The following is a 19,726-nucleotide window of genomic DNA, read 5'->3' as shown; positions in this document are numbered from 1 at the left end:
TAACAAGTCATCCATAATGTTTCTGAAGCCCAAACACTGGTGACTGCGAGTCCTCGGTAAGGAAGAGGCACACATTAAACCTCACAATAAGTAATATGCACCGGAGCAGCTTGTGTGCTTGTTTTAGTGCAAGGGCATAAATCTGTGCATTGATTTCACTTGAGTTACTACCAGATGTTCACCTCCACCATTTTCTTTTACGTAAAGCATCTCTTAAGTCCTTTAAAACCATACAAAGATTTGTCCACCATTCCCTTTACACACTTGTTATTCTACTTAACCTTCCCCCCAATATAATTTATGTTAAAGATTTATTTAAAAGAGCAGTATTTGATTCTATACTGAGTCACATTCGGCTCTGCAGCCGTAGATTGCTGATTCCTAGATTAGAACTTGGCTCTTCTTTACCTAGATGTTTAGGTTTTACACACAATAATCAGGCTAAATCTCTTTCTTTCTCCTACTACTAGAACTTTAACATTGCCCCGAGAAGCTGATTAGTGGTAAATTCAGGTCAGATGGAAGGCTGCATTTTCTTATTAAAGGCATAAATTAATTTACAGAACCGCTGCTTCAAGGTGGAATGACAGTAGTTCCACTGACTTTTTGAAAGGAGTAGACAACCTCATTAAAAGGATTATCTCATTGGCTATTAGCCATAATAGCTGTGAAACCTTCATCTCCAGAGGCAGTATATCTCTGAATAGTAGCAACGACAAGCTGAGGAAGGCTATTTTGTACTCTACTTGTGGTCATCCTGGGGATACCTGGACAACGGCTATTGAAAACCAGAGGCTGAACATAGAGCAACCTTTAGTCTGATCCAGCAGGGGAGTTCTTCAAGCTAAACTACCAGTGAAATTGACGTGGAATGGACATTGCTCTAGTTTTTCCCAGTTGACATTGACCAAGACTTTAAGACCCACCCCCTTCCTGCAAGTCCTGTGATCATATGTCACCCCCAAAAGAGATGTTGAGAGCAATCCAGCCTCCTGAGTACTGTACAACATAGAGTAATAATGCAGCCTCCCAACACAGGGTTCTTGAGATAAAGTACGTGCAACACTTTGAACATACAAAGCTGCATATAAATGGTTGGCGTGTCTGTACCCTTTGTCCAAAAGAACTCATGAACCTTATTATCCCAAATTATCCCATTTGTGTGTGTGTAAAGTGCCGTCAAGTCGCAGCCGACTTATGGCGACCCCTTTTTGGGGTCTTCATGGCAAGAGACTAACAGAGGTGGTTTGCCAGTGCCTTCCTCTGCACAGCAACCCTGGTATTCCTTGGTGGTCTCCCATCCAAATACTAACCAGGGCTGACCCTGCTTAGCTTCTGAGATCAGGCTAGCCTGGGCCATCCAGGTCAGGGCAATAGTCACCATATCAGAACCCTATTTAGCTAGTTTAGACTTAGAGACAGTGAGCTGCCCAAAGCAAAGTCTCCAAGTTCAATGCTGTGTTCACTACACCACAGTCGCTCTCAGTCTTTTTTTTTTTTAAATACATTTGGGAGGGAGGACCTGTGAGCTACAAAAGAAGACATGTAAAAGTGAGTTATTCTGATATTAATGGTACATGGGGTTCATTCACATGACCTTCTCTGAATATCTATGGGTGCCTGGGAAAAGAGCTACTTCCTGGCCCCCAACCTACAGCAAACCAGCTGTGCTGATTTCAGTGAGGTTTGTTAGTTGGAATGTCCTGGTGGATGGTTGTCAAAAGGCATTCCTCTGCTCTCCTTAAGTAGTGATTGTTAGTGGGGGAAACCTGCTGGCTTAATAAAGAAGCTCTTCTTTAATAGTTCCCAAGGGGAGAGTGTTTAACCATCTGCCGTTCCCAAGCATCTCTTTTAATCAACAGAAATGAATAACTTGGTGTTTTTATCAATGACTTTAAGGCTTATGAAATCATGCTTTTTAAAAAATAATTTGATTGTCATTTTAAGAGGCATGCTTTTTTGTTGGGGCATATGGGGGCATGTTGAAGCGCAAGATCATTTAATGAAAGCCCTTCATTATTGAATAACAACGGTTTAGATTAGAACAAATTATCATCCTGAATGAATGGTCCAGGCTAGCCTGATCTCAGAAGCTAAGCAGGGTCAGCCCTGGTCACTGTTTGGATGGGAAACCACCAAGGAATACCTGGGTCATACGCAGAGGCAGGCAATGGCAAACCACCTCTGAACATCTCTTGCCTTGAAAACCCTACGGGGTAGCCATTAGTCAGCTGTGACTTGACGGCACTTTCTACCACCATACCCTTACAATCAAAAATGAACTGGGAAAAATGGTCACACACACACATTTTCCTAAAGGATTCCCTAGGTAAGAACTGAGAAATTATCTGGGATTGGCTAGTTTCTAGATTGCTGCTCATTTTGAAGCTCTCAGAATGAAGTTTTTCTCTGGTTAAGCAAGTGGCAAATTCAGATACCGCTTAACCACAAAAAACAGCCATGGGGTGAGCTGTGGATGTTGAAGAAGTTAGCTTTTGCCTCCTCACCACTGACCCAATTGAAAATGCTGCTTTTAGCTGTGGTAGGAGTTAAAAAGGGAGAGAACAGGCACAACAGCATGAATTAACACCCCTTCCCCTCACCATACCTAGACTGCTGAAATAAGGTTTTCTGCACTGGCTTGGGAAAAGAGTGAAAATGCTTAGTTTGTGTTAGCACCTAAGGAAAGTATATATATCATTCTGAGCCACCAGCTAAGTGGATATGCTGGGTTATGTAAATGCCACAGAGCTGGAGGAATTCGGCAAAAATGCAGAGTCTGGTATTGGCAGCAGAAATCTGCTAGCAAGGTTCTACAGTTGCCAAGATATGCCTCAATGTGTGTGTTGTGGGGGGGGGGTGCCTAGCAAACTCTCGCTGAGTGTGATGCTCAGTAAACAGGGTTTGGAGGCAAGAACTTGAGGCTCCCCATGACAAGAAGAAGCAGAGCAGATAAAACCAAAGGATAAACAAGGAAAATATGAGGAATCCTGCAAGCAGACTTACTTTGCATAATTACACAGGTTACAGAATCTTTCTTTCTTTCTTTCTTTCTTTCTTTCTTTCTTTCTTTCTTTCTTTCTTTCTTTTTTGGTAGTTCTAGAATCTGGGCTGCCTTGGTGCAGAATGTTGCTTTCTTTCATGGCGGACAGCCCTGGTTAAAGTATTAGTATTTCTGTTTGATGGATGGGCCATTGTGGGCAGCAAATGGGGGGAGATCCTTCCAAGGTAAATGGAAAGCCAATGACTATGGCATCAGTGGGATCAGTCTTGACTAGTGACAATTTCAATCTAGTCTCCATTAAGGGCTGGGATGCTATTAGCCATCTTACGCATCTGGGTAGGTGGAGCAGAAGCTGACAACAACAAGGACATCAACCAAAAAAATCAGTTTAAAAATGGAAGCCATTCAACTCTTTGCCTATTAACCCATTTCCTTGGAGTAAAGCAAGCAGAATATACTGAACTGGTTAAAGATCAACAAATGGGTTGTTTCAAACAAGCAGTAAACCCAGCTCAACTCTACCTTTCTGGTAGTTTCCAAATGATTTTTCTTGCTGAAAAAGCCACCCCCAAGGTAACTGTCCTGGTTTGTACCTGTTAAGTTTTTCTCAACTTGGGTAAAACTTTTGGGTAGCTTTTTCCAGTAGGAAGATGGCAGGGGAGAAAAGAGTTAAAGTTCCTTCCCTTCTCTCTCTTTCCACCTTAGTTCTCCATCACAAAGCAATCTTGGCAGCTACATCTGCAAAAGGGGAAAATATCCCTTTGAATAAACAGGGAAGAAATCATAATGGGTGAACCTCAGCAAATCTGCTAGGTTACCACACTGTTCTCTGTCACTTTCACACTTTTAGTTGTATGTTTAAAACAGTACAGTATAAACTATTAAAAGTGGAATGTGTGCAGAGAGGCTGAGGTCTTTCATCTGTTTCTAGACACCGCAGTTAAAGAAGGGGGGTGTTAGCTGGGAAGGGATTGAGGGAGAGAGTGAGCAAGACGGTAGAGAAAGCGGGCCTTAGAAGGCAAAATCACAGCTGTGGTCTTCCAGAAATCTTCCTGCACAAGCGCCAATGAAACGAATGGAAACTGCAGGAACAGTTCTTGATCGATGGTTCCCATTATGAACGTTGAGCTCCCGGAAAAGCAGGCAAGCAGGTTTGCTCATGGTTTTCAAATACAGATGTTGGAAAGAGAGACAGAGGGAATCACTAACTTGCCCATCTACTGCAAGACAAGGGCCAATTATGCATGGGAGGTTTTGCCTGGAATTTGCTGCTTTCTCGATGCACATTTTCCCCATCCCAATTCTCCAAACTCAACAGTAAACCCCCATGCAGAGTTCTGAGAATTCGGATGGGGGAAATGTGCATCTGGAGAGCTGCAAATCCAAGGCAAAACCTCCCGTGCAGAAATGGCCAACAACAAATGGGTTTAGATTGTGGGAAGGCAGTTAGGAAAGGATCTGATATCTCCTTTTCCCATGTGAAACATTCCAGAGCAGGAGCTGAGTCAGTCTGTGGCTGCACAACTGAAGTCTTTCTTGATTTGTTGCAGCAGGTAACGATCTAGAGCCCACTTCATCAGATGCATGACCTCAGTTGCCAAGGAGATGGATCTGGGCCTGGTGGGAGTAGGGTTGCCAGGTCCCTCTTTGCAACCAGTGGGGCTTTTGGGGTGGAGCCTGAGGAGGTCAGGGTTTGAGGAGGGGAGGGACTTCAATGCCATAGAGTCCAATTGCCAAAGCAGCCATTTTCTCCAAATGAACTGATCGCTATCGGCTGGAGATCAGTTGTAATAGCAGGAGATCACCAGCTAGTACCTGGTGGTTGGCAAACCTAGGCAGGAGGGGACCAATGGGGTCAAAAAGCAGTGATTGAATTTCTCTTGCATTTCTTTGTGTGAGGTTTTAATTGTCCAATTTGTCTTCTTAAACTGTTTTGAAACCCACCCCCCAAAGTAGTGTGTTAAGGGGTTGCAAGTAAGTCAGATCTACATCTGAGTGGCAGATATTTCTGGGACAGGTGATGTATTGGTCAGAAGGTCGGTGTCGCTTCCAGTAGGAAAACATGGAACGGATTTGGCATAAACTGAGGACACAACTTTTTATACAGGGATAGGAAAACAATCCAATTAAGGGAAGGTGAAGCACCTCTCCCCACCCCCCACCATACTACTCTGTCTGCATCTGGCCAGGTGCCCATTAAGAACCAGATTCTGATAATAGGCCTGAGCCCCGGATGGCGCAGCTCGTGCCACGTGCCAATAGAAGCTTGGGATTTGTGTTTCGCAAACAGCCGGGGCCCCGTGCTGGCTACAGACCTCTTTTGACACCACAGGGAGTTTCATAATCCGTTTGCAGCATAGCATGAGAGAGGTCTGTGCTTCAAAGGATAAATGTCAAAAATGCCGCTGAGTGTGACTAAAATAGTTCTTTGGATCCCACCTGTAATATTCCTACAGAATGCTGGAGTGTACAAAGGGTTTCCCATCCATTGGTAACTGCCAAGAAGAAGAAGTGGTTTTTATATGCCGACTTCCTCTACCACTTAAGGGAGACTCAAACCGACTTACAATCACCTTCCCTTCCCCTCCCCGCAACAGACACCCTGTGAGGTAGGTGGGGGCTGAGAGAGCTCGAAGAGAGCTGTGATTAGCCCAAGGTCACCCAGCTGGATTCATGTGTAGGAGTGGGGAAACAAATCCAATTCACCAGATTAGCCTCCGCCACTTGTGTGGAGGAGTGGGGAATCAAACCCGGTTCTCCAGATCAGACTCCACCACTCCAAACCACTGCTCTTAACCAGTACACCACGCTGGCTCCAACCAAGGAAAGCCTTGGAAGGTAAATCAGGATGGTTGCTCTCACGTTACAGAGGGGAAGAGGTGAGGCTGAGTGACTTGCCAAGGCCTGTGGACGGGCTCATGACGGGCTCATTTGCACTGGGAACTTCACCCCTTTTCTGCAATGCCTTTTGTAAATCAGACTCAGTTGGAAAGATATCCCTTCCATAGCTGTCGATCCTTAACTGAAAATATCAGTGGGAAACACCAAAGCAAGGCTTATTGAACTATTAATCACAGGGGTGGTCTCAGTGATTTTGGGGCCCTGGGCAAATGTCCAGGATGAACACATGAAGCTGCCTTCTACTGAATCAGACCCTTGGCCAATCAAAGTCAGTATTGTCTACTCAGACCGGTAGCAGCTCTCCGGGGTTTTAGGTAGAGGTCTTTCACATCACCTATTTGCCTAGTCCCTTTAACAGGAGATGCCGGGGATTGAACCTGGGACCTTCTGCATGCCAAGCAGATGCTCTACCACTGAGCCACAGCCCTCTCCAGCTGCCCTCTTTCACCAGGGCCAAGCAAGGAGGAGCCCTTACCTTGAGTAAGGTGGGTGGAGCCACGACCGGAAGCCAGAAGGCTCAGAGAGAGGAGGCATGAGCAACCACTGCTGAGCCAACTGCCTGAGCCTTGGACGGGGCAGGTGGAAATGACTGTTTCTGCAAGTGGACAGCTTAAGCCCTGGACAGGACAGGTGTGAGTAGTGGTGGTGGGAACCTGCTCTTCCCCCCATCACAGGGTGGGGCCATGGAAAGTTGCCTCCCCCCCCCCAGCATGGGGCCCATGGCGGCGGCTGCTGTTGACCACTGCCTAAGACAGCCCCTGATAGATCAATCACGTTTTTATCCCACCATTCCTCCAAGGAGCCCAGGGTGGTTTACCCAGTTCTCCTGCATTTCATCCACACAACAACTGTACAATAGGTTAGGCTGAGTGACAGTCCAGGGTCACTCCGTGTGCACCATGGTTAGGGTTGCCAACCTCCAGGTACTAGCTGGAGATCTCCTGCTATTACAGCTGATAGAGATCAATTCCCTTGGGGAAAATGGCTGCATTGGCCATTGGACTCTATGGCATTGAAGTCCCTCCCCATCCCAAACTTCCTCAGGATCTGCCCTCAAAACCTCCTGATGGTGGCAAAGAGGGACCTGGCAACCCTAGCCATGGCGGAGTGGTGATTTGAACCTGGATCTCCCTGGTTCTTTCCCAACACTCTCACTGCAGATGTGCTCATTGATGATGGGTAAAAGTTCATTGCCCCAGTTAAGGATTTACTGTCCTACACATACATAATATTTGGCATTCGGTGTGCAGCACAACAGTTCAAAATCCACAACACTGACATATTCCAGCCAGCCTGGGAAGCAGACACTGCAAATCTGAAATTAGCTCATGCATCAAAGGGAAAAGCAAGCCCCTGGATGCCGCATGCCATAGAAGATTATCGCCTTTCATGATGCCTCGGAGGGGAACATATGTTGGCTGCATCAGGGCTGAGCATACCCTGCCAGAACATCCAGGACTGCTGCATTTAACACTCATCCTTGGGACAGAAAATGACAAAATACAGAGCACAATGTTGCTGATGATCTCCTAGTACAGGTGATTCATCTCTGTCAACAGGGTTGACATTTGGATTTGGAAAGCATTTGGGACTATTAGCCACTCAATAGTTCTCTGGAAAAATATTTCATAGCAGGGAGCCGGGCAATTTTTTTTTTTTTTTTTTTGCTTGGAAAGCTTACCTTGCCCAAATGGCTTCTGATCGCTCATGTCACAAATAATAGTGACGATTAAGTGAACAACTCCTGTCAAGAAGGAACAAGGTTTAGTCAAGAGTTCGAGAAGAGCACATTGTCCCAATAAGACCTCGGTGTTCTCAGGTGCACAGCAAAAGGGCAACTGCACTGGCCTTTGGCAACTTTCCTTTCTTGATCCAAGCAGGGACAAGAGGACAACAGCCAGAAATAATATCCACACTCCCATGTTTTCCCTGAAGCATCCTAGTGCTGGGGAGAGAGTATTATGGTTCATTCCCTGAGCCCCAAGAAGTTCCAGGGTCAGCCTTTACAGGGTCAGGGTCTGTGTAAGAAGAAAGTAAGGAAGCCTTATGGTGTGTTTGGCAACATCTGTTTGTGCGGAAATATCCAAGTTGAGCGGGAGGGGGAAACAGATGGCGCTAGTCCTTAAAGTGGCATCCGTGAACCCCAGAGCAAATACTGGGCCTTTGGAGCCCACCATCCCCAGGGTCCCCCCTTGCTAGCTAGCTGCAGCCCTCTGATTTCTGTCTCCTTTGCTGGCTAGATGGTTCTCCATCTCTTTCCGCACAGGGATGAACAGAGCTCTTCCATTCTGCTCAGTTATTATTCTGCATTTCTATTATGTGTTGGATTCCTTCCTGGCTGTCTTCTGGCTAGGGAGAACATCAGAATGTAATCATGGGCTTTGTGCAAGAAAAATATATATTTGTGATGCATAGATATACATTTTTAAAAAATCTGCTTTCCCTAATTTTTTTAAAAATTGCTGCCTTTTCAGGGAAATGCACCAATGCTTCAGGACTCTATAAAATATAAATAAAAGCACAAAAAACCCTCTATTTTTTGTATCAGACACATTTATTTTTGTTTCTGTAGAGGCTCAACAATTGCTCATGCCAGTGGACAATTGGCCAGCTGGCAACTTTATTTAGCCATTGGTGCCCCTGGTAGGACTGCCAGATTTCAAACTGATCCCTCTATCCTGTTAAAATCCGTTTGGTATGTACCAATTCTCAGGTGACACTATTTAGGTTCATGCCATGAAAAGCTTCAACTGTCCTTTTCTGCATATTAAACAACTATTAGAAGGACAGGACATTCCTCCCTACCCTGGCCAGTTGGTAACCTTAGCCCAGGTGCTTGATAAACCCTTTCTGAAGCCCCAGTTAAAGGAGTTAAAGGCACTGAGCTGTGATCTGACAGGTCTCAGGAAGCTGCAGAGGCAGACCAGTGATCTGCCAAGCTTGGTACCATTGCCTCTGTCTGGCAGCAATTTTCTGGGGGGTCTCCGTATTTCACATCACCAGCTGCCTGGCCCAGAGACTGAACCTGGGACTTCTACATACAAAGCTGATGTTCTGCCACTGAGCCATGGGCCCTTCCCAGTTCAGAATCTGCCTTTGGCACTAACTCACTCAAGCTACTCTCTCTCACCCTGAACCCGCCATCTGCAACATGGAGATATTCCTGGCCTGCCTTGCAGGGCTGTTGTAAACACTGCAAGAAGATGATATGACGTACTTTGAACACTGAAAGCACTATATAAATGCTAAGTGTTCTTTTTCAAAAGGGTGGCAGACTAGGGTTGCCAACCTCCAGGTACTAGCTGGAGATCTCCTGCTATTACAACTGATCTCCAGCCGATAGAGATCAGTTCACCTGGAGAAAATGGCTGCTTTGGCAACTGGACTCTATGGCATTGAAGTCCCTCCCCTCCCCAAACCCCTCCCTCCTCAGGCTCCACCCCAAAAAACTCCCACCAATGGTGAAGAGGGACCCGGCAACCCTATGGCAGACGGTCTCCTATCTCTTTAGCAATCAAGTCACCTATTGTCAAAGCAGCATTCATGGAAGCGTTCTGCAGGAGCTCAGATGCCCCAACAGAGATAAAAGCGCTGGGAAGAGGGGGTTAAATAGCCTCACTTCCTGTATATATTATTTTAAAATGATCAGGGCACTAAATGTAACATGTAGTCCTACCCACTGTTAAACAAGCATGAGCTGATAGACAACGATATACTTGGACTTCCAGAAAGCTTTTGACAATATCCTTCACCAAAGACTCCTGAATTAACTCAGAAGTGGAGGGATAAAAAGGTGGGTGATGCCTTCTGGAGTCTTCTGGATTATTTCCTACTCCATTGAGGTAGAAGAAAGCCAGGATTGTCTCTTTGACTCAGGGAAAAGGCATTTTGAAGAGTCCCCGAGTCTAGGGATATATGAGTGGTGGTAGTCAAAAGTCCTTTTTGGGTGCAGAGTTTTTAAAGTACCGTATTGTCAATATCTGTGGTTGGAGCTGTACGTAATCATCGAATAAGCCATAAGAGCCTTCTATCAATTGAAGTTTTTCCTAATTTTCCCCAAAGACGCTTTCTGTTTACCGAGTCAAATGCTTGTTTTAGATCCATAAAGGCCGCAAATAGAATACTTCTTTTAGCTCTGGTATATTTTTTCTTTTTTTAAAATTTTTAATTATTAAAAAAATAAAACATACAAAAGTAATATTACATTCAGCATTACTGCAAGTATAATTGGTATATATAAATTCAGTTGGAAAGAAATTTTAAAAAATAAAATCTGGGTAGTAGCCAGTCCTAGTATACTGCTAATGCCCCAATAAGATTCCCAGAGGCAGGATTGGGTAGCTCTGGTATATTTTTCAACCAGCAATCATAAGACCAAACTATGATCGTCCGGAGATTGCCCCTTACGAAAACCAGCTTGGTCCATTCCCAGAATATTAGATGAATAATCCCAAACTGATAATTTATTATACAAAAATGCGGCATAAAGTTTCCCCACTACAGCTAATAAGCTTATGGGGCGATAGTTCTGAGGATCTAACAAGCTTCCTTTCTTATAGACTGGGACAATTATGGCCTGCTTCCAAGAATCAGGCATACGGTAATACCTGAATTATTTATTCTAGAAAACATGGGAGCCAAAATTCTAGCCCACCACATGGGATTGGCCTTAAAAAGCTCAGCAGGACATAAATCAAATCCAGGCGCCTTATGGAGCTGTGCATAAGGACCTCAGGATTGCAAGTAAGAAGCAAGTGGGTATCAGCAAACATACTGCCTGTGAGTTCAGTTCAATCATACTGATGGACAGCCACCATGGTACCCATGGGCACAGCACTGGGGGATCACTGCCCAGGTATCTGTCCTTAAGAGTGCAGCCTTAAATACAGAAATGAAATTAAAGCTCACACATTTGTTACCCCTTTCCCTAGGAAGGGAAATGAAGGGTGGGAGGGGTACCCAAATAGCAGTGGTAATTACATCATGGGAAGTGTGGAAGGGGAGAGGTACAGAAAAAGGATGCATATACTCCCTCTTCGTGTCTTGGGGTTTTTTGGGTATGCATTTTTGTTTGTGTATTTTAACGGAGTGTCTCAATCATGTCATAACAAGGTGTTGGGTCTGCTGCAGACACATGTAACGTCTCACCTGACTGCACACGAGAACACGGCTGAATCTTAATTGGATGGTGATGGTTTCGTTTCCCAAACTGTATGTTCTTTGTCGGCGGCAATACAGTGAGGTGCTTTAATGCATCCTATTTCTGACATTTCAGTGTGTGTGTGTGTGTGTGTGTGTGTGTGTGTGTGCATAGGTGCTGCTTCCATGTTTCTTGTGCATAGGTGATGCTTCCCTCTATGAGGACTGAGAGGCTGTGGCACCACTTGGCACTAAATAGGGTTGCCAGCTCTAGGTTGGGAAATACCTTGAGATTTTGAGGGTGGAGCCATAGGAAGGCGGGGTTTGGGGAGGGGAGGGACATCAATGGTGTGTTATGCCATAGAGTCCACCTTCCAAAGCAGCCATTTTCTCTGGGTGAACTGATCTCTGTCACCTGGAGATCAGTTGTAATAGCAGGAGATCTCCAGCCACCACCTGGAGATTGGCAACCCTAGCACTGAACCTCAAAGTTATTAAAATACAAACTGCTCCAAATCAGTCCCTGGATCAATCCTTGACCTCCCACCACTTCCCCCAAGGTTCGTGGTCAAACTGTTTAGACTCTGTTCCAAGATCATGAGCTTAGGAAGACAGCGGCAGGAACCAATGGCAGGCTTCAGCACACTTCTGCTGGTGTCTTCTTACTGATGGACCAACGCATGGTCTTCCTAGGCATTGAGCCCTTTGATTACATTTTGAAATCTCAGGAGGACTGAGATGTGTTTCTGGGGTCAAGGTATACTTATGCATCTCCTCAAAAGGCTGTTGTGGAGAACCTGTGCCTCTGAGAACATGCAAAGTGTTTTCCCAGACTGAAGTCTTGCAGGGGTAGTTCTCCATGGTCTAATCAAACTTTTGGGCCCTATAAAAATCTGATTGTTTTTAGGTAATAAGCTAAGCTTCCTCTATAAGTGGGAGGGGGGATTCCGTTTTTATATGGGTACCAATTTTATAGCACAGCTAGGTTGGAAGATGAAGATGGACAGATCATGATTAGACTCAGAGCATAATAAGTCAAGATAGTAAAATATATATATATAAATGGAAAATCTACTACCAGGTAGTAGCAGGAGATCGCTTGCTAATTCAACCGGTCTCCAGCCGATAGAGATCAGATCGCCTGGAGAAAAATAGCCACTTTGGCAATTGAACTCTATGGCATTGAAGTCCCTCCCCTCCCCAAACCCCGCCCTCCTCAGGCTCCACCCCAAAAATCTCCCGCCAGTGGCAAAGAGGGACCTGGCAACCCTAGGGCTTAGGTACGTGATTCTCTCTCAGCCTCTTTCTGTACTGGGGAGAAGGGAATAGTCTTACAGAATGCTTATTATAGATGACGGCTTTGAACATTCTAAGGCACGATACAGATAATATATATGCTGTCCTTAGACCGAACACAGGGTTAAGCTTCAAACCACAAGCATCTAGAAGAGGCAGAATTAAATACCCTTAGGTGCGACAGCAATTTTTTTTTTAAAAGGCAGTGTGACTATTTTTTTAATGCTACATGTTGTTGTACTTTTTACGAGAAAACAGGATGTCCTCTTAATTCAGAGAGGAAGGAGCTGCCATCACACCTCTGCTGTCTTCCCTAGGAAACCGGGAACTCTCAATTTGCCAACTAGTGCCTGGTTCTCTTTGATCTGGCACCGACAGCTTGTGAAGGTGACTGAACCAGCTGCCCAGCATCTCCCACTGGGCTAAGTCACTTCTTTTGGAATAGATTTTCTCTGAACAGACAGTAAACAGGGCAGGGCATGAGATCTTGCCTGGCATGGCTTTCCCAAGGCTTGAAGGAAAAGGATGAGAGTCATCATGGCCATTTTCAACGGGCAGGAAAAACATTCAGTGAGGACACTGGGGAATGTATTTTGTCAGGCCAAGGCTTCTCCCCCCACACACTATATGTTTAAGACTGTGGGCTCAGCTTTATCATGATTAGGGTTGCCAAAATGCCAATTTCCAGGTTAGGATTGCCAACCTGCAGGTAATAGCTGGTGATCTCCTGCTATTACAACAGATCTCCAGCTGGTAGAGATCAGTTCATCTGGAGAAAAATGGCTGCTTTGGCAATTGGACTCTATGGCATTGAAGTCCCTCCCCTCCCCAAACCCCACCCTCCTCAACCTCTGCCCAAAAAACCTCCCACCAGTGGCAAAGAGGGACCTGGCAATCCTACTCAAGGTGGTGGCTGGAGATTTCCTGGGATTATAACTGATCTCCAGATGACATACATCAGGTCACCTGGAGAAAATGGCAACTTTGGAAGGGGGACTGTATGGTAATATAGCCCATTGAAGTCCCTCCCAAACCCCGCCCTTTTCAAGCTCCACCCCTCAAATCTCCTGGTATTTCCCAACCCGAAGCTGGCAACCTTAAGCATGGTCCATGAGAAGAAGCTTCCAATAGGTCACCAGGTCCTCTTCCATCAACATATTTGAGAGGTGCAATTGGGGAAGCGGTGAAGGGAATGGGTTGAATCTTTCCTCCAACCCAAGGCCCCAGTCATTCCACACACTTCCTGGTTCCTATGTGGCCAGACTATGTATCCCAGAAAGCAGTGCTCCCTACTGTGTGTTTTTACAGCCACTACTATAATAAAACCACTGTCCATTATTTTAAGATTCTAAATATAAGCATGAGATATCCCATGATTCACAGCATATATGTTCTGAGGCCCTTGACATGCTTTTCCTCCAGTAAGAAATAACACTGGGCTAAGGACTGTCAGAATGCCACTCTTCTGTGCAGCCAGATCAGGATAAATAGATTGCTGCTACATGCTATGGTGGACATTGTGCAAGTGGCAGTAGGCCTTGAGGTGGGGCTGTGGCTCAGTGGTAGAGCATCTGCTTTGCATGCTGAAAGTCCCAGGTTCAATCCCCAGCATCTCCAGTTAAAAGGATCAGGTAGTAGTGATGTGAAAGACCACTGCCTGTTTCCCTGGACAGCCACTGCCCGTCAGAGAAGCAGGGGGCAGTCAGTGATTCTGGGGCCATGGGCAAAAGTCCAGGATGGGGCCCCACCATTCCACTAGTGCCACCCCCAATGGGCACCCCAATGCCCCCTGCAGGTGCCAAGCAAGGGGCAGGTGTCGCCCCATGTGAGGCAGGTAGGAGCCATTCCTGGAAGCCAGTTACCCAAACCTTGGGGGAAGTGGGCATGAGACGCTGTTGTTGTGAGCAGGTGGTCCAAGCCCCAGACAGAATGGGCATGAGTGGCATGAGTGTGAGCCTGCTCTTTTCCTTCTCCCCCCTTCAGGAGGGTGGGCTATGAGCAGTCGCCCCCGCAAGCACAGGACCAAGGGCAGAGAAGACAATATTGGCCTTGATAGATCAAGGGTCTGACTCAGTATCAGGCAGCTTCATGTGTTCAGGGTTAACTAGCATATTTCCATCTGCAAATGTCTCTGTTTTGTTAACAAGTTTATATGAATGCAATATTTGTGCCATACCAGGCAGTAGGTGGGAGAGCCACGATCAAGTCTCCCAAAGTTTTCCTTAACATTGAAAGCTGCAGTGGTGGGGGGGTTGTTTTGTTGTTAATAATAATGTATGCACTTACTGGAATATTAAAAAAAAAACTAGGCACCTTACAGAAATAAAAAGAAAGAAAGAAATGTCTGCACCCAGATGCTGTGACTCAGTGGTAGAGCATCTGTTTGGCATGCAGAAGGCCCCAGGTTCAATCCCCGGCATCTCCAGTTAAAGGGAGTAGGTGATGTTAAAGGCCTCTGCCTGAGACCCTGGACAGCCGCTGCCGGTCTGAGTAGACAATACTGACTTTGATGGACCAAGGGTCTGATTCAGTAGAAGGCAGCTTCATGTGTTCATGTGTTCAAACTGTACTGACATAAAGGATTAGGAAGGAAAGTAGGGGAGGGGCTGTGGCTCAGTGGTAGAGCCTCTGCTTGGCATGCAGAAGGTCCCAGGTTCAATCCCCGGCATCTCCAGTTAAAGAGACTAGGCAATTAGTGACATGAAAGACCTCAGCCTGAGACCCTGGAGAGCTGCTGCCAGTCTGAGTAGACAATACTGACTTTGATGGACCAAGGGTCTGATTCAGTATAATGCAGCTTCATGTATTCATGTGTTCAGGTAAGCAGAGACTGAACTTGTAGTTCACAAAGCTCTGCAAATGCTGCCCCAGCAGATGTTATTCATGTGTGGTGGCTCTGCCCAAGAGCAGTTTCATTAAACTTTGGATTAGAGACAGAAGTAGGAAATGTTCCTGAAGCAATGTTATTAAATTATGTAGCCAAGATTCCTAGGGAGCTACAAATCATTACATTGAATTTGATTACAGCAGCACGATTGGTGTTTTGCACAATACTGAAAGTCAAAAGAGATTCTGAAAATCAAAAAGTGGACAGATAAAAACAAATGAAAACTACTTGATGATTAAACTTACATTGTTTCAGAAAGGCCAAAACCATGATAAATTGGGGTCCGTTTGTTTACGGGTTATCAATTGCATTCAGGTAAAATCTGTAGAAATAATGTGAACTTGTGTTGCTTATAAGTGTTTGTTGGAAATATGTGGTTTACAAATTTTGAAAAATAAATAAAGTAGGCCTTAAAAGAGCCCTCTGCACCTTCACCTTATACTACCAAGAAGAAAAACTCACAATAAATTACCAAAAAACAAACGTCCTTGTCTTTACTAAAAAACACCAAACTCATAAATGGCAAATCGAAGACCACAACATCAAACAAACCAAACCTTTTAAATACCTTGGTGTGGTCTTTCAGTTGTCCGGACTCTGGAGAGCACAAGTGACTCATGTAACATACGCTGCCAATAAATCATCCTCTGCAATCCTAAAATTTCATTTTACTAAAAGAGCCTCCTACATTCCAGCAGCACTTAAGGCTTCCAAGGAAAGGTCGTCCCCCAGCTTCTATATGGGTCACAGCTCTGTATTTACAAAGATATTGACTTGTTGGAAATGATCCAATCGAAGTTTCTGAGGAAGATACTTGGAGTTCCGAGATGTGTTCCGAACGCCCTTCTCCGATTAGAAACTGGAGTGATCTCTTTGGAGTCCAATATGTGGATCCGAGTGTTTAACTATTGGCTAAAACTCATATTCAGCCCTATTGGTCTAACCCCTCTGACTTTAACTGATAATTACTGCTCAACCTGGCCAAGTGTGATAAAGATGCTCCAGAAACACAGCCTCTCTTCTCAAGCCATATTGCCCATGGGATACTAAAAAGGCAAGGAAACGATCAAACAGACACTCTTGGACCATGCCCTTCAATCAGATAGGGCTCAGATTCATAAATATTCACCCATCTTGCAATACATCAAACCTTTCACCCTGCAGGCTACCTTGGATTCCTGGAAGTATCCAAATATCGAAGGGCCTTTAATCTTGCGAGTTTGAATGCCTTACCTTCAGCTCTCCTGGAAGGCAGATATCTCTGTACTCCCTTTCATCAACAATTATGCCCATGCAAAACAGAGAAAGTGGAAATAATAGAACATGTTCTGCTGCCATGTCCCTTCTACGATGACATAAGATCGCAGTACATTCTCCCCATATTGTCATCCTTTCCTGGGAGATCGGAAGAAACTAAAGTTTCCCTTCTCTTAGCAGACTCCTCTCGGGAGATAACCACTCAAGTAGCCAAATTTTGCCTCCGGTCTAGTGGGATTCGTAAACAGCTGATTGAAAACCTTTCCCCATAGAAGATCTTTCCTCCTCTTCTTCAAACCATCCCTCCCAGAACCATCAACTTTTATTATTTTAACTTAACTTTGATTTTTATGCAGAGCTGATATTGTATCGAAATAAAATTTGATTGACTGTAAAAAAATAAAGCTTTGCAAATGGATGGAAGTTTCCTTTGTTCCATCCTTTTCAAATATTTATTCGTAGATTTCTAGCTGGCCTTTCAAAGCAGCTAGCTTGTAGCTGCAAAATGAGCACTATTTTTAAAGGGAAAAAAATGTTACAATCAAAAGTAAAGAGTATTTTAAGGAAGGAGAAACGAAAAACAAGGGTAGAACGCAGGAGAAAAAGAATCCCTGTCAGAGGGAGGGATCATTGGCAAATTGGGGCCGGGGGGGGGGGAGAGGTCTCTGAGGCACCACTCCGAAATATGGCCAAACTGAGATGTAAACGTAGCCAAAGCTTTTGGGGAAGGCCCGACAGGGATGTGGGAAATGCTTCAAGGTTCAGCTGTGAGCCGCAGCTTCTCTGCCTGAACGAGCTGGGGAACCGCCTTGGCAGAGAACATCTCGGGCTGCAGCTATTACTGAACCCACATAGACCAGCAATTAAATGTTGCACAGCTGGCGTGGAATAGGTCACCAGTGCATTGGATGTGCGATCTCGAGCGCACTTACTCGTGTGTCAATGCCGTGGAAATCGAGGGGACTTCCCATTCAGTCTATTTAGGATCAGGCTCTGTGGGTTTTAATTGGTTCCCTGCTGCTCTCTGTTGTTTTCCAGTTTGCCTGCCTATAAATTCAATATGTGGAGACAGGTTGTTAAAAAAAAAATCTTCCTGGTTGGTTAAAAAGTCAGTTTGTGAAGGACCTGTGCCATCGTGAAGGACCTGTTTCCCCTCTCTTCAAATGCAGCCTTCCCTGATTGGTAACGGGTTGCCAGCTCCAGGTTGGGAAGTACGTGGAGATTTTGGGGGTGGATCCTGAGGAGGGCAGTGTTTGGGGAGGGACTTCAATGGGCTATAATGCCATACTGTTATGGCACCCTCACAGGCCCAAAGCTACCCTGGGACACCCCACAAGGGTACAGGACTGCAGCTGGTGCACATAGGGTGGCACAGCCCTGTGTAGCTAGAGACAACAGGGTTCTCCTGGCATCCATCTTGATTGTGCAGGGCTGAAGCAAGCTGACAGGGCTGGAACTAGCTAAGATGTGCCATACCCTCCCCTGAAAGGAATGTTGCAGCTTCTCCACAAAGACAAAAGAAGACCAAGATAATCCATTTACATTTCTATACCCTTCCTGCAGTAGATTGCACACACCCAGCCAAATCCCTTCAGTCCATTCAGATGTACCCTTAATTCCATCTTGTCTCCAGCCAAGCCCCTCGATGACTCACCTTCCAGACCCCACCTTAATCTCCAAGTCTATCACTCAATGCTTGGATTCTTAATCTGAGTTTCCACCCATCATTTTAAAATGTTCTTATTCTCTGCACCCAATTAATCCTATTGCCTGCAATCAGGCCTTTTGTCACTAGCAATGTACAGACATTGCCAGTCATAGCCTCCAGCTACATTTCGGGATATAAGTATAGCCCCATTGGCCACAGTAACTTGCTGCCATTTACACAAAATGTGAGCCCTGCACTTGGCGTGCAGTTTCTTTTCCCCTCCCCCTCTTGCAGCAGTCATTCTGGACCTCATTCTTCAGGAAGGTAACTATAAACCTGCTTGGGAATCTGAAACCTTTACTTTCTTAGCTCTGTGTGTGTTGGGAATTGTTTGAGTGTGTGTGTGTCCTTTTAACCTACTTGATTACCTTGTAATAAAATCCTTAAAATTCATAAACGCCTCCACGTTATTGGGTAGCTTTCCATTGGCTCGCTCACCTAGAGCGGAACTGGTTAAAAGACCCCCACGCCAGCCTCTTGCATAGCTCTATCTAGTCTCCAACTAATTTCCCCCAAGAAAAGGAGACCCCCTGTGCTTGGTGTAACAATACAGTCCACTTTCCAAAGTGGCAAATTTCTCCAGGTGAACTGATCACTGTCACCTGAAGATCAGTTGTAATCCCAGGAGATCTCCAGCCACCACCTGGAAGTTGGCAACCCTACAGTGATTGGTCTGAGGATAGGAACTTCCAGCCTGAATCTTTTCTTAGTGCAGCACCCTGGCTGTGGTTTTGGGTGGGATTGGAAGGCAATGCTGGAGGGAGGGTTGCCAACTCTGGTTTGGGAAATTCCTGGAGATTTGGGGGGGATGGAGACTGAGGAGGGTGAGGAGAGACCTTGTCAAGGTTTAATGTCATAGAGCCCACCGTCCAAAGCAGCAATTTTCTCCAGGGGAACCGATCTCTGTCGTCTGGAGAACTGTTATGATTCTGGGAGACCTCCAGGCCCAACTGGGAGGTTGGCAACCCTAGATGGAGGCAGGAGGTCTGGCATGAGACAGGAAAATTAGATTCCTGTGGGAAGTACTGTTGAGTATCTCAGGATGGGCTTGACCAGGGTTTAGATTCTTCTGTCTAAGGGCTGAACTACGCAATATGTTTTTAACAAGTTGGGTGTTGGGGATGCTCTAGCTTTGAATTCCCATTACTGAGCAGGGGGCTGGAGTAGATATAATGCCTCTTCCAATTGAAGGATTCCGTGGGGAGATTTTAGCCACTGCAGCTTTTCAAATATTTGCAGCATTGTTGTGATTGAACGTGCACCCATTATCCTTGCTTGCCTGTCCTCTGCTCCCTGTCTTGTCTCTCCCAACTGTTGAAATTCAGACCACCAGCTTTCAGAGGCAGGTAGCTGCATTTTTGTGTGATGCTAAAGTCCAAGCTACTTGTTTGCTGCAATGAAAACTGTAGCAATCTCTTTTAAACAGCTGTTAAAGTTCTTGAAGCCCTAGTGTGGAACGGTTTGCCCATCTCTGTGTCATCCTTTCTCCACATGGATTCATGTTGTCATTTGTGAAACATTTCACGATCCTGTG

At 45.4% G+C, this 19,726-nt stretch overlaps 1 protein-coding gene across 1 annotated transcript in view; it reads left to right on the top strand.

The window, feature by feature from the left end:
- Nucleotides 1-19,726, top strand: part of TACR1 (tachykinin receptor 1) — an 80,240-nt gene that overhangs the window by 1,128 nt on the left and 59,386 nt on the right. The gene's annotated exons all lie outside the window — the stretch shown is intronic.

This window comes from Euleptes europaea, chromosome 14, assembly GCF_029931775.1.
Source record: "Euleptes europaea isolate rEulEur1 chromosome 14, rEulEur1.hap1, whole genome shotgun sequence".
In the NCBI taxonomy this organism is placed as follows: Eukaryota; Metazoa; Chordata; class Lepidosauria; order Squamata; family Sphaerodactylidae; genus Euleptes; species Euleptes europaea.
The sequence above is the reverse complement of the archived record's forward strand: the minus strand, read 5'-3'. Positions and strand labels throughout refer to the sequence as shown.